Raw genomic sequence first — 13,575 nt, 5'->3', positions numbered from 1 at the left:
TTTTTCGACAGTCGATATGTAATTCCCCTCTCCACCGCTATGAGGCTGTAGGACTCTGACTTCGAAATTGATTCTCTTTATTTCTCTTTCCTGCTCTGATCGGGGATTATCTGAGGGGAGTGTGGTTGTAAAATGGCGGAGAAAATTATGAATTTCATCGGGTAGCGTTTTTTAATTACCACCTGACTTACTGTCGTTTTAAGCTTATTCTTGTATGAGGACTCTCATAGTCCTTTACATTTTCTTTCTTATTTCTGGAGCTGTAAGTTATGTTTTCTGTGGGGTTTTGTATCTTTTCTCACATTTTGGCCTATGTCCTATGTCTATGTTGGTTATCATGGCGTTATTAACCAAAATGATAAATGTGTCCATTTAGTAGCTGTGCTTTTTCCCTTTCCGTGTGAGTTTATTTTATGTCGAGGCAGAAATACTATTTCATTTGCCTTGTATTTTCTACTGCCTAGCTATTGGTATTTGATGCACACTTTTTGAGGTTAATTTCTCGCCGGGTCCCCATCGTATGTGAGTTAGTTGTGCGTGTTCGAGTGTGTGTTATACGTGGAGCCTTTATTATCTGTCTGGGTTTTGACATGACATCTTTCTCCGCTTCGGGGTTTTGTGCGAGAGGACATTTTACGTCTCTCATATGTCTGAAATCTTCTTGTTGTCTGTCCGCTGATTGAGATGGTATTGGCTGTCTTTTCGGGGTTATATCCAGGAGACTGGCTCTTTCTATGCCTGAAGAAGTGGTGGAAACATCGTAGCTGTTTCTGATTATAACTGCATACTACGTCAGGACTTGATCTACGAGGAGTGTCGAGCTTTTGGGCTCCTGACGTGATCATTTCTCCGTGCCTGCGAGAAAGTGTTCCGACTCCTTGTCGTTGATTCCCATATACACCGTAATGTTTTGGGCTCACTACTGGTAATAGTCCTGTGCGAAAGTGGTTCTGTATTGTCCCCTTTAAATTTGGCGATCTTGAGAATATTTCCAACAAGTTAATATTAAAAGTTTTATTGTCTGCCGGGAGCTGTAATTTGTCATTTGGGAAGTAGTCAGTGAGCTCCGAACCAGTTTTTTTCTCCATTCAGAGGGGCGATGCATTGATCCAGCTTCGATAAGGGCAAGGTAAATCACGTGACGAGCCCATGTGCTGTCCTGCCACGCGCGAACGACTGACAGACAGCTTCTCGAACAGTCAGAGTCAATTACAAGAGACCTGACAACCAATTACCGTCTTCGTAGAGTACACGCCTCCCAAGCCAAGGATATAAAAAGCCATGTTCCGAGTAAATCACTCTCTATGCTACTCTATGGTATGCTGTTCTACTTTGTGCTGTTCGACTCTACGACGCTATTCGACGCTGATCTACGTGACCACGTGGAAAGGAACCTTGCAGTCTGAGCAGACTTAGTGGAAATTGCTAACTAACTCCTATGGAGTAAAATTCAACTTAAAAACCAAGTTAAGTGTGACTATCCAGGAGAATATTCAGAATTCTGCTTGTGTTTGTGCCTATCTTAACATTTGCCATCTCAGTTACAGCTTACACGTCTGGAACGCAACAGAAGACATCCCGAAGATCGCAGCACATCAAGATGGACAATTCTTCAATAATCTACACCTCAACTTCATCGTGGGACGTCTACTGCTGTGTCTCCATGGATCTCTAAAATGTGAGGCGTATCTGGTCAGGGGAAGGTGACTGACCGGAGAAATGCTGGAATGATTGACTACTACCTGGGATCGAACCTCATCTAAAACTTGAGTACCATTTAAAAAATTTTATCTCTTTTTCATCTTTTGTAAAACGAGAGGTCTTTCTTCTTTAAATCGTAGATCTATTAGTTTTGTTGTAGTTAGAAACGTTTCATTTTTCCATTTCTTGAGGTGTCATGGTAGTCGAGTTTCATGTGTGTAACTGAAATTTGGAACCTATTAGATTAGATGTGTAGTCTGTCTTTGAATGACTTCCCATGCATATGAATTATCTAAAAATCACTGACCACGCGATAAACCTTCTTGCTTTGCCTATAATATTGAAATTAATTTACGTGTACAACTTGTGAGATTGGGTCGAACCTAGTGTCTATTTAAGATCACTTGTATTCTTTAGGATCGAGTCATCTAATTTTATGATATTTCATGAGGATTGATAGATGTAATAATCACTTGAGTAATAATAAAATTAACTAAAGATCGGGTAAAAAGAGAATTAAACGCTCGTGAGCTATAATTTCTCTTAGATTCCTTATATGCGTGATTTAATGTGCTCTGTTCGTGAAGTGTCTGGAATATGACAAATCCTGCGGGATGTTAATTATGTAATTGAGCAATTGGATAATTTATTTGTGATGATTGACTTGTTCTTGTGTCATTGGGAGCACAAGGGAACTTATTGTAAATGGAGCACGTGTTGCGTGTGTATTTCACGGATAGGGAATAATAATAATGCGATTGAGGCTCACGGACGCGATAGTTGCGACTTGTAACCCATTTGATGGTAGTGATTATGGATTTTATTGGAATCTTCAATTATATTTCCAAAATTTAGATGAATCTCCATCGTTGTGAGAAGAATATTTCAACCCAAGTGATATCCCTAATTTCGATCACTAGTCACTATTGATGAAAGAGTAATTTCCGTACACGAATTGATCTTCTACTGAATGTTGACGTGACCATGCTTAAAAATTAAGAATAAACTTATAAGGACAGGATTCGATGTAAATAATGTATATAAAAATACGTGTTTCCCAGTATGTATGTGATGTGTGTGTGAATGTAAATATAAATATTTTCCTTGTATCTTGATTGTTCCATTTGATTTTATCTGGTCGTGTACTTGTGGCGACGCAGATTACGTTCATCGTTGTGTGCCACCTTGAGAAGTTATTTTTGCGCCCTTAAGGGAAAATTTAATAAGTTTAAGTCGAGGAAGACTAGAAAAGGATTTTATTTTGTTGATTAATGTGATTTAAAAGGAAAGATCATCTCGTTATTTTCGCAAAGGCAAACGATTTGTAAAGTAAATTATTATGTAATTAGCTCACACGTGGATAACAAAAATTTCCAATCCATTTATGTTTAAATTTCGAGATATTTTAAATTAATTTGAAATGTGAATGCTATGCAAATGTCAGAATTAAATGTTCACAAACGGCATAATTATCTTAAATTCTGGTGATAATGAGTCACAGTAATTAATTGAAGAATAATTATTTTAAAATGTAAATGATAATTGCCATGTGGATAATGCAGTGAGATACATTAATTAGAAACACGATCGTGTGATGGTAAAGAACATGTTACTCAAACAAGGATAGAGATTAATAATAATAATAATAATAATAATAATAATAATAATAACAATTAATTGATTATGAGATTTTGAAATTAATTTTGATTTCTGTTAAAGCTTATATTGGTGTAATTGACAAATGTTATATACTTTAAATGTTGAAATTTATTAGAATTCAGCTTAAACCACGTGTTGAGACTACTGTTAATTCATGAAACCTTTAACTATTTTTATTGTAGAACCATCAGCGAGACAGCTGTCTAATTATTTTGTAAATACCCATTGTTAAAATTTTGAGTTCTTTCGGCCAAATATTTTAATTTTAAAAGGCGGTAGAGGCCTAAATTTTCTTTGATTTTCATTCCAGAACAGTAAGGCTGGAGGTCGAGAAATACGTGTGATTCTCAAACACTGCGGAAGAAAAGAATATTATGAAAGTTCATTGTAAACAAAAAACCATCAAGGATATTTTTGTGATATGCTTATGTCAATAAATGTCAGGGTGTTGTTTTAAAATTTATTATCTTTGCCTGGTCATCAACCCCTTTTCCCTTAAATGCCTCTAGAAAACGATAACCATGAACGAACGGTCCACTTCGGGATCTCTCGCTCACTGGCTGGACTTAGCTAGGCGATATTGCGGCAGTATGAATGTTTGTGCTCCAGAGAGAAATATGTGCATGTCCTATTCCTCTATTACCTTATTGTATTATTTTATTAACTCTTAGTTTAATTGTTTATTGCGAGTTCACTGGTGAACGCTATGATAATATTTGGTTTTATTCGGTTGACTGCTTGTTAATTTCCAATGGGTACCCCTTTTTTTTATAATTTAATGACCGTGTGGCCGTTTTTACTATCCTCTTTTCTCATCAATCAATCAATCAATCAATCAATCAATCAATCAATCACTACTGATCTGCATTTAGGGCAGTCGCCCAGGGGGAAGATTCCGTATCTGTTGTTTTCCTAGCCTTTTCTTAATCCTTAGGGATTCCGTAGTGATCTAAATCTATTGCGGGGGTGGCTATTGATTAGATTGTTGAGTTCCTAGCTGATTTTTGGTCTAGATAATAGAACTATTGATATCTGACGAAAAGGGGATCGGCGTTCCGTGATTTCTCTTATTGACTTGGTGACGAGGTGGAGTGCTACTGCCTGCTTTGGTACTGACTGGAGATCAAAGGTAAGAGTGTATTTAACTCTATTGCGTGGGTGCGCGCAATCCTCCACCGAGGCAAGTAATCATTTGTTTAATGTGTAAATACACCTACAGTATATTGGTTCTCTTTATTCGTCTGACTCTGCCGGTATATTATTTTTAAACTTCATGTCCCAAATCATAACCTTCCTCTTGTGTGCAAATAAATCATATTATGTTATTTATTGTTTTGTTCGGTAGCTAGTTGTACTTTAGATAGACGGGTGGTAGGACCAGTGGGTTCAGGTTTGGACGGTTAAACGTCTACCTTGATTACGATCAACAGTGTGTACTGTATTTATTTTGTTTCCACTGTGTCTTCAAGTTATTTATACCTGCTTTAAAAGTTGTTTCGAGATGTTATTCTTTATTGGTATCTGGGTCCGTGTAGAGCGGCCAAAAGGTTGTACACAAGTAATATTTCACTTTTAGACTATTATAAAAATATCACAAATTCGAAACAAGATTTAAATTAGATAGTGTATTTGCAATGTGATGTGGCTTTAGAAACCACGTTATAAATGTTAATATTTTATTTAAAAATTACAAGAAAACGTTATCGTAAATTTTATAATATCAAATGCATGATACATAATTATAAAATTGTATCAAAGAAACCCCATATAGGAAGACTTCTCTAGAACACTATATGATTCCATCTGAAGTATTTTAATAAGTGTACCTTAAACCGAACTTAATTCATTACGTTGGCTTTAAAAGTTCACCGACTGATAAACTTCCCTTCGTCACGCTACGTTTACAACTTTTATGGAAATCATATGACTGTTTCGAGAACCAATCAAACTTTAACACGTAAGGTTGACTTCCATAATGAACTTTCTCACATTATGTAATCGGAACACGAACCATTCTACCCCCTGCATATGCAACAAGTTTCATTATAGTCACGTGAAAGAATTACTAATGAGCCTACTCCACTTTTAAAGTTTTATTCTACCGTCAAGTGTAATTTATCATCAACACTGACTAGCTCTTTAAGGCATTATACGATAGGCTGCTTCTTTATTATTTCGCATGCATATCTATTCATATGTCTGTTGATTCAGTTTAATATGTATATATTTTTTTTTTTTTGCTACTTGCTTTACGTCGCACCGACACAGATAGGTCTTATGGCGACGATGGGACAAGGAGGGGCTAGGAGTGGGAAGGTACAGCCCCAGCATTTGCCTGGTGTGAAAATGGGAAACCACGGAAAACCATTTTCAGGGCTGCCAACAGTGGGATTCGAACCTACTATCTCCCGAATACTGGATACTGGTCGCGCTTAAGCGACTGCAGCTATCGAGCTCGGTAATATGTATTAACAATGAAACCATCAATCGTGTTTAAGACGAAGGAGGAAACGAACTCCAAATGTGTCGAGTAAATAATGGGTTTTTTAGAGCAAGAAATAATGTAAACATCCCCAGTCCAGCAGTCTAATGCTTTCTGGATCAAGAAGTAATTGACAAAGGAAGTTTAGATGATGATGATAATAATAATAATAATAATAATAGTGGCCAGATGAAGAGATTTTGGGAGAAGAAAAAAATCATCATCAACTAAGTACTATTGCACTCCACAGATAGGCACAACGCCGGAAAAAACAAATAATAATAATAATAATAATAATAATAATAATAATAATAATAATAATAATAATAGCGTGTAGCCTGTCCGATTCATTGGCTGAATGGTCAGGGTTGAGGCCTTCGATTCAGAGGGTCCCGGGTTAGATTCCCGGCCGGGTAGGGGATATTAATCGTATTTGATTAATTCTCCTGGCTCGGGGACTGGGCATTTGTGTTTGTTCCAACAATTTCCTCTTCATATTCAGACAACACACTACGCTACCAACCACCACAGGAACACGCAATAGTGATTACATCCTTCCATATAAGGTTGGCGTCAGGAAAGGCATCCGGCCGTAAAACAGGGACAAATCCACAAGTGCGACACAGTTCACACCCGCGACCCCACATATGTGGGAAAAGCGGTAGAAGAAGAATAGCGTTTAGCCTCCGGAGAGGCCTCATGCATGTCTTACGAGTTGAGGTCCATGGGCGACTTGCGCGTCTGTGAGGATGGAGCCTTACCTAGGATAAAATCTAATATTGAAGACGGCAGAAACACCCAGGCCCAAATACAGAGGAAATTAGAGGTTAAAAACACCAACCCGTACAGGAATTGACCCCAGACCTGATGGAAAAATAACCACTATAGCTAACCACTCAACCAAGGAGCAGGACATCGCGTAGGCGACAAAAGGGAAGAAGGAGGAACCCTGGTGTATTCACGGTGTGGGTCAACTTCCATTGATCTTTCTGAGTAGTGGTGTGCGCAAATCGTTTTAACATAATACCTGCTTGGTTGGATTTGGGTAATTTTGTCAATATGCCAAATGTCAAACATTTTATAAGATGGTGATATGTAGATTGCAGGCGCAGCATAGCCAAGGTGTTAAAGGCTTTCTCAATTCATCCAGGAGGACGTAGGTTCGATTCTCCGTCGAGAAGTCAAAAAATTAGAAACAAAATATCCCCTTCTGGAGAGACTCATGACCCTGAGCTTCACTCAACCTACACGAGTATACCAGATTATTCCTACTCGTAAAGGAGGTTGGACCCACTAATCTCACCAGCAAGGTTAGGAATAGAGAAAGCCTATTCTATATCTCTTCTTCAGGTTTGTTATCACCGACTTCAATAGTTTATCTGGTTTATTTCACCATTGCTACAGACGTTACCCTGTTATCGAAATTTTCAAGTTTACGGAAGAAGGTGTATTTCGTGTTTATCCCTGGAAAACTACTATTCACCATATACGTGACCCAAAACCCGTTTTTGCTAATGAGTACTGTATATTGTGTACAGTTGAAATATATAAATTTCACTGAACATGTGCGTAGCCGAGATGTACCGTAAGAAAACAAAAGACTAGAGCTGACTGTTTCGATGCTGAATAATTATTTTGCGGGGGAGCATAGTGGGGAGTCGCTTACCAAGTACACCTACCCCATTCATTACTGGCATACGTTCATATAAAACCTCACTTCATTTCCGGCGTTACGATCTCGACGGTAGACATTCCAGTTAAATGCTATGCTCCAGTAACGTTAAGAATTTGCAAACACGTCATTGCGTGAGGTAGACCAACCAAATTCTCTCAAAACAGAACGAAGCAAAAACAACAAGCATTTATTCAGATTATCCCACTGTTCATCCGTTCTTCAAATGAGGCGTTTCAAATAAAAAGTCATGCTTTGAGAGTCATGTTCGTTCGGGCGAACACCGTCAAGTAACACTTATAAATGTTATGTACCATTTCAAATAAAATATCTCTTCAGAAAAGGTATAGTCACGTAAAAAAATGGGTGCATTGTATTGCATGTTCCTCGCATTAAATATCTTATCGGGTTCAATTTTAATTGTTATCTATATATAATTAACCACCCATGAAAAAGTACAAATCCTGTGGATATTGACAACAAACATTAAAAGTTCAATTGTTTCTGAGAATAACAGCAAAGAACTTACACAACACCCTGGGCTCATTTTTCTTTATGTCTTTCTTTCTTTCTTAATCTGTTTACCCTCCAGGGTTGGTTGGTTTTTCCTCAGAATCAGCGAGGGATCGCATTACTTCCACCTCAAGGATAGTGTCCTAGAGCGTGAGACTTAAGGTCGGCGGATAGAACTGGGAAGGAGGACCAGTACCTCGGCCAGGTGGCCTCACCTGCTGTGCTGAACAAGGGCCTGGTGGGGATGGGAATATTGGAAGGGATGGACAAGGAAGAGGGAAGGAAGCGGCCGTGGCCTTATGTTAGGTAGCATACCGGCATTTGCCTGGAGAAGAAGTGGGAAACCACGGAAATCCACTTCGAGTATGGCTGAGGTAGGAATCGAACCCCCTTTACTCAGTTAACCTCCCAAGGCCGGGTGTAGGTCAGTGGCAAGTGTGTTGTGATGACAAGAGGGGAGGGGTTGAGTCACCAGTCGGAGGCGCTGAGCAAAAACAGGTGGGGACTGTAGAGAGGGGTGAGTGCAGTGAACTCGCCGGTTGATAATAGCCGATGACTCGTGCTACCCGGTAACTTCTACTTTACAGTACCATTTTAATATTTCCCCCTTTGAATATTCATCGCCCCCAAATCACCCCCCACTTATTTATTGCCCCCCTGATAACCCAAATCACCCGATCACCCCCAGGTTGGGAACCACTGTCGTAGAGCATCTTCACACCCATCATTCCACCATGGATGTTTCTTCTTCTTAGCAGAAAAATTGTTTTGTTTCGCAGCTTCCTGAATCTTTCGAGCTATTTTGTACCACGCATAGGACTCCAACGTGTCGAGTTCTTTCTGATACTTCACTACTATTCCTTCGCTGACTTGGAGTTCTTCAATTCTGTACTTCTGTATTCTGATGGGTTTCTTTCTACTGTTACAATGTGTGGGCTTCACTTTTATTCTTGTTATATAGTGGTCGGAATCAAAATTAGCACCTTTCTGCACTCTGGCATTCATTATTTCCTTCGGGCTGGTCGTCGCTACATTGTCAATTTGGAATTCTCCTAACATGGAGGTAGGTGATCGCCATGTCATCATCCACTTGGGAGCACTCTTGAACTGAGTGGACATTATTTTCATGCCAAATGATTCACAAACATCTATCAGTCTTTCACCATTTCTGTTTGTCCCTTCGTGAGCCGTGTATGTTCCAACTATGTTTCAAAATTTTCTCTCTTTTCCAATCTGAGCATTAAAATCACCCATCAAGATCTTGACATGTTTTTCTGTGGTCCTGAACAGTTCTTCTTCACGTTGTGACCAAAATTCTTCTACTTTCTCTGGATTCTTTCTGTTATCTTCATTAATTGGAGCATGAGCATTGAAGATGGAGTATACTTTGTTTTCACTTTTGAGAGTTAGTACAGACATTCTGGGAGATGGAGATCTGAAGTCTACTATATATTCTGCTATATAGAGTCTATATAAATAAAGTTGTAGGGGGTCCGCTGTCTGTCATTTATTTTGTTTTGCTAAATCTTCATATATTTATTCGTTTTAGGCCAACTCAATACCGAATCGGTGGTTTTTACTTTTCGTGTCTGATCGTCTGTTTGTCTGTTTGTCTGTTTGTCTGTTCCATCATCACGTCGAAACGGCTGGATAGATCTCAACCAAACTTCATATTTAGAGTATACTCATCCCGGGGAAGGTTTCGATATGCATATCATTTTAAAATATTTGAATAGACGGGGGATTTATAGGAAAACCAGAACAGTTTTCCTCCATTTTCTCTTATACTATTGATTTTCTGTAAACTCCGTAGACCGTACGTGAAACGTCTCTTCATTATAAACAACTTTCGTTATGTTCATAATTTACCTTACTCTTCACATGACGGAAAAATTTACTATTTTCTGCGGGTATCATGCTTTGCATTGAGTAACCGACAGACCGACAACAAACCTACAGGTTACCATGGCAACGTCTCTGACTGCTTGCCAGCAGGGAAGTAACATATTGCCATTTTCCTCATCATGCATTTAAATTTGTGGTTGTTCCTCGGGTAGAAGGCAAGAGAGGCGTCAATCGGCCTATCTGCGGGATATTGGCGGAATATCGTTGGAGGTTATAACCGCCCTCGAATAGATTAAGTAACAACACCATTAGTCATCTTCTTATCTGTTTATCTAAGAATCACTGCGCCTAAATTTCTCCTCTGTTACCGCTTTATTATATCCATAACTCACACTAGCATAATTTATTGAGGGGCATTGGATTTTCCAATACATTCACTTGGCATTTACATATTTGTCGTTATCCAGCTGTCCTCAGTTATAATCCATTTTCTATTAATTTCAACTTTCTTAACTGTATTATTTTATTCCTTAATTATTCCGTATGTAAGCGAGTGCTAGAATCTACTAGATATATTTCCACCAAACTTCATATTTAGAATCCACCTGTCCTTGGGTAGGTTTTAGGGCAAATATTGATTCTAAATCCCTGAACTGACTGGGGGTGTATACGAAACCGAAACCGCGATTTTGCACTCCCACAAAATATACACCACCAAACTAATGGAAATCTACCTGCTTTAATGGAAATTAATTTCTAAACCTTCTTTCTCATGTGTATCATTTCGATACGAGGATTAATAAGGGAGATTTCATTAACGGACCGTTTTTCTGTACAAGTCCCATCGGACTTAAGAGCGGGTGAGTGTAAAGCGTATTTCTTACAACTTGAAAACTACTGAAGATATTCGAACCAAACTTTATATTTTGCATCCACCTGTCGAAAGGTAGGTTTTAAAGGTCTATAACATTTCATGTTCCCGGAATGGACTGGTGGTTTATAGGGAACCGAAATGGTGAGTTTACTCTTCCACAATATATACAGTACAAGACCAATCTGACTGGAAATCGACCAAACGTGATGGAATTCCATCTCTAAAACTTCTTTCATGTGCATTTTTTTGTCAGGAGGATTAATAAGGGAGATGTCATGAATGGTCAGTTTTGCAGGTTAAGTCCAGCGAACATATCCCAAAAGGTGTTATACGTGGAGCAGATTCCTTATCTATCTATATTAAAAAAATCGCAACGACTATGTGCCTCTACATTGACTATTTTGGCAACACACAGCTATTCGTTTAAAGGGTAATAATGACCATCTGCATATTTTTTGTTTAGTTTCCTGAAAGTCCTCATTTTTACCCTCCTCGCCCAAAATTCAGATTGCGGCATAATCTGCCACACGAAAAAGGAAGTTGAAATTGACAAAATTATACGTTTTAACCTGTAACGGGCGGAAAACTTCCAAGATCTTTAAATTTTTCACTTTTTATCCCCGAAGAATATTGAAATATGGAGACAATTTTAATGATGGTGCAGTCCTTCGGGAAGTCCTATCACATAACGGATTGCTCAATCTCCGTTCAATTTGGAATGATCTACAACGTAGGTCTTATGACTTTTTGTCATGTCTGTATCCCTTTTACGTTTGATTTTTCTCTATCAATCGATGTTAAGTAAATTTGGACTTTTCACATGCAAAATTCATACTTTCAACCACTTATATTAAGTATAGAATCATCAAACTCTTCACGAAAATTGACCCATCCAGTAGCCATATGTGAGCCAAATGCTATGTATGTAGCTGTCACATAATTACCCAAAAAGTAATGCAATGTGAGATAATCTTACAGAAACTTTACCCTGTTCAACGTTTCTAACTCAATCTGACCCAAGAATAGGTGAGATATCATAGGACCAGCCATTTAGGCCACTAAATCCGGCGTCTTATGGTACAATCCTTTGTCGATATGACGTACGTTTAGCAGCAGTTAATCTGTAAATGAAGGTCTGCAATATTGTAAACATGCATATACCTTCGTATGTCGATCTATATATATTCACTGATGTGGATTTGTAGCGATCGAGAAAGGGTGTGTCTGCTATTGTAATCAGTACTCCCCATACCGACTTTGACTGGCAGTAGGAATGGGGTCCTTCTCCAACTCCTGTGTAACTAGCATTAGTAAGGAAGACCTATCATTGTAATGAATAGTTCACTTCTCGATTTGACTTGCAGAAGGCAAGGGAGCATGCAAATTTGTTTAAAACTCCCCTACCCGATTGAGTTTGGCAGTAAGCAAGGGTGCCCGCAATAATTATAAACAAATGTCCTCATCTAAAATGTGACTGGCATTAGGCATATTGGCCTGCTATTTTGATGGAACTCACCAACTTTGTGTGACTGGCAGTAAGCTGGCTGGCAGTAGGAAAAGGGACCTGACATTATAATGATAACTGCACAACTCAATTTCGACTGATAGTAGGGTAGTTGCTTGCCTTATAATAAAAATTCCTCAACTGTTGTCTGTCTGGAAGCAGGATAGGGGAGCTGCCATTGTAACGAAAACTACCCAAATCGATTGTGACCGCGCAGTAGGCAATGGGGTCTGCACTTATAATGTAAACTTCTCAACTCGATTGTGAATGGCAGTAGGCAAGCGAGCCTGCCGTTATAACACAAATCCGTAACAAACAGTTTACATTGGAAACAGAGTATGGGGACCTCCCCATACTGTTTCTCGGATAACGCTAAGAGACATGCATTTTTAAAACAATCTTATTTACTGCATGTGCAGTATTTACTTCGATATTCGAATACAATGTAGAATACCGTAGCAAAGCACGGGAACATTTGCTAATTGTGAATAAAGAAAGATATCTCGAGTATTAACTGTGGATCCTTGGTTTTCTCTGACACCTTAACTTTGAGAGCTGGCCATCCTTCTAGTATTCTGTAGTTTCCAATAGCCGACACTGCATCTGATATATTTCCTGGACCGCTAGAACTTTGATCTTATATTCATCGAGTACTTTGATCGCTTCCTTTTGTTTATAAACTTTCAAAAGGGTGTTCACATTGAGTGCGCGAAAGAAATGTTTTTCTTTCGTTCTGAGTTTGTGGAGTGATGGATCCTTCGACTGATCCAAACATGATGGTGTAGGTCCCCCAGAATCCTTTGCCCTACTTGAACCAGTACTCTGGCCCCGGATTTTACCGGCTGGGGTACTAGATTCCATACGTTTTGCCATCATGGTAGTTGCGTGGTTTCAGGTTTGGGGGATAGGGCAGAACCCCATCCAAAGATAAAACCAAGTTGGTGAGACCTGGAGTTATAGAACAGCCGTCCCTAACATGGAATCCGACACTGACCAGGAAGCCGCCCGATTCGGGAACAGTCGCTCCTAGGTTTTAAGTTGCTTTTCTTTTCAGGGTGTGCTCCCTTAGGTTGTTCCGCTCCCTGTGCCGTTGGGAAATAGACAGATTCCTCTTGCGCCGCTGATACCGTTGACCATTTTCGCCTAGTAACCCTAGGTAGGGGCCCTTTAACAGGGTGCTACCATCCGTAGCCAAATGGACCCTGGGTGTTTTTACGAGGTTGATTATTATTATTATTATTATTATTATTATTATTATTATTATTATTATTATTATTATTATTATTATTATTATTATTATTATTATTATTATTTACAATTGGCTT

Source organism: Anabrus simplex, chromosome 1 (genome assembly GCF_040414725.1).
Source record: "Anabrus simplex isolate iqAnaSimp1 chromosome 1, ASM4041472v1, whole genome shotgun sequence".
Taxonomy (NCBI): Eukaryota; Metazoa; Arthropoda; class Insecta; order Orthoptera; family Tettigoniidae; genus Anabrus; species Anabrus simplex.
Note: the sequence above shows the minus strand (reverse complement) of the source record.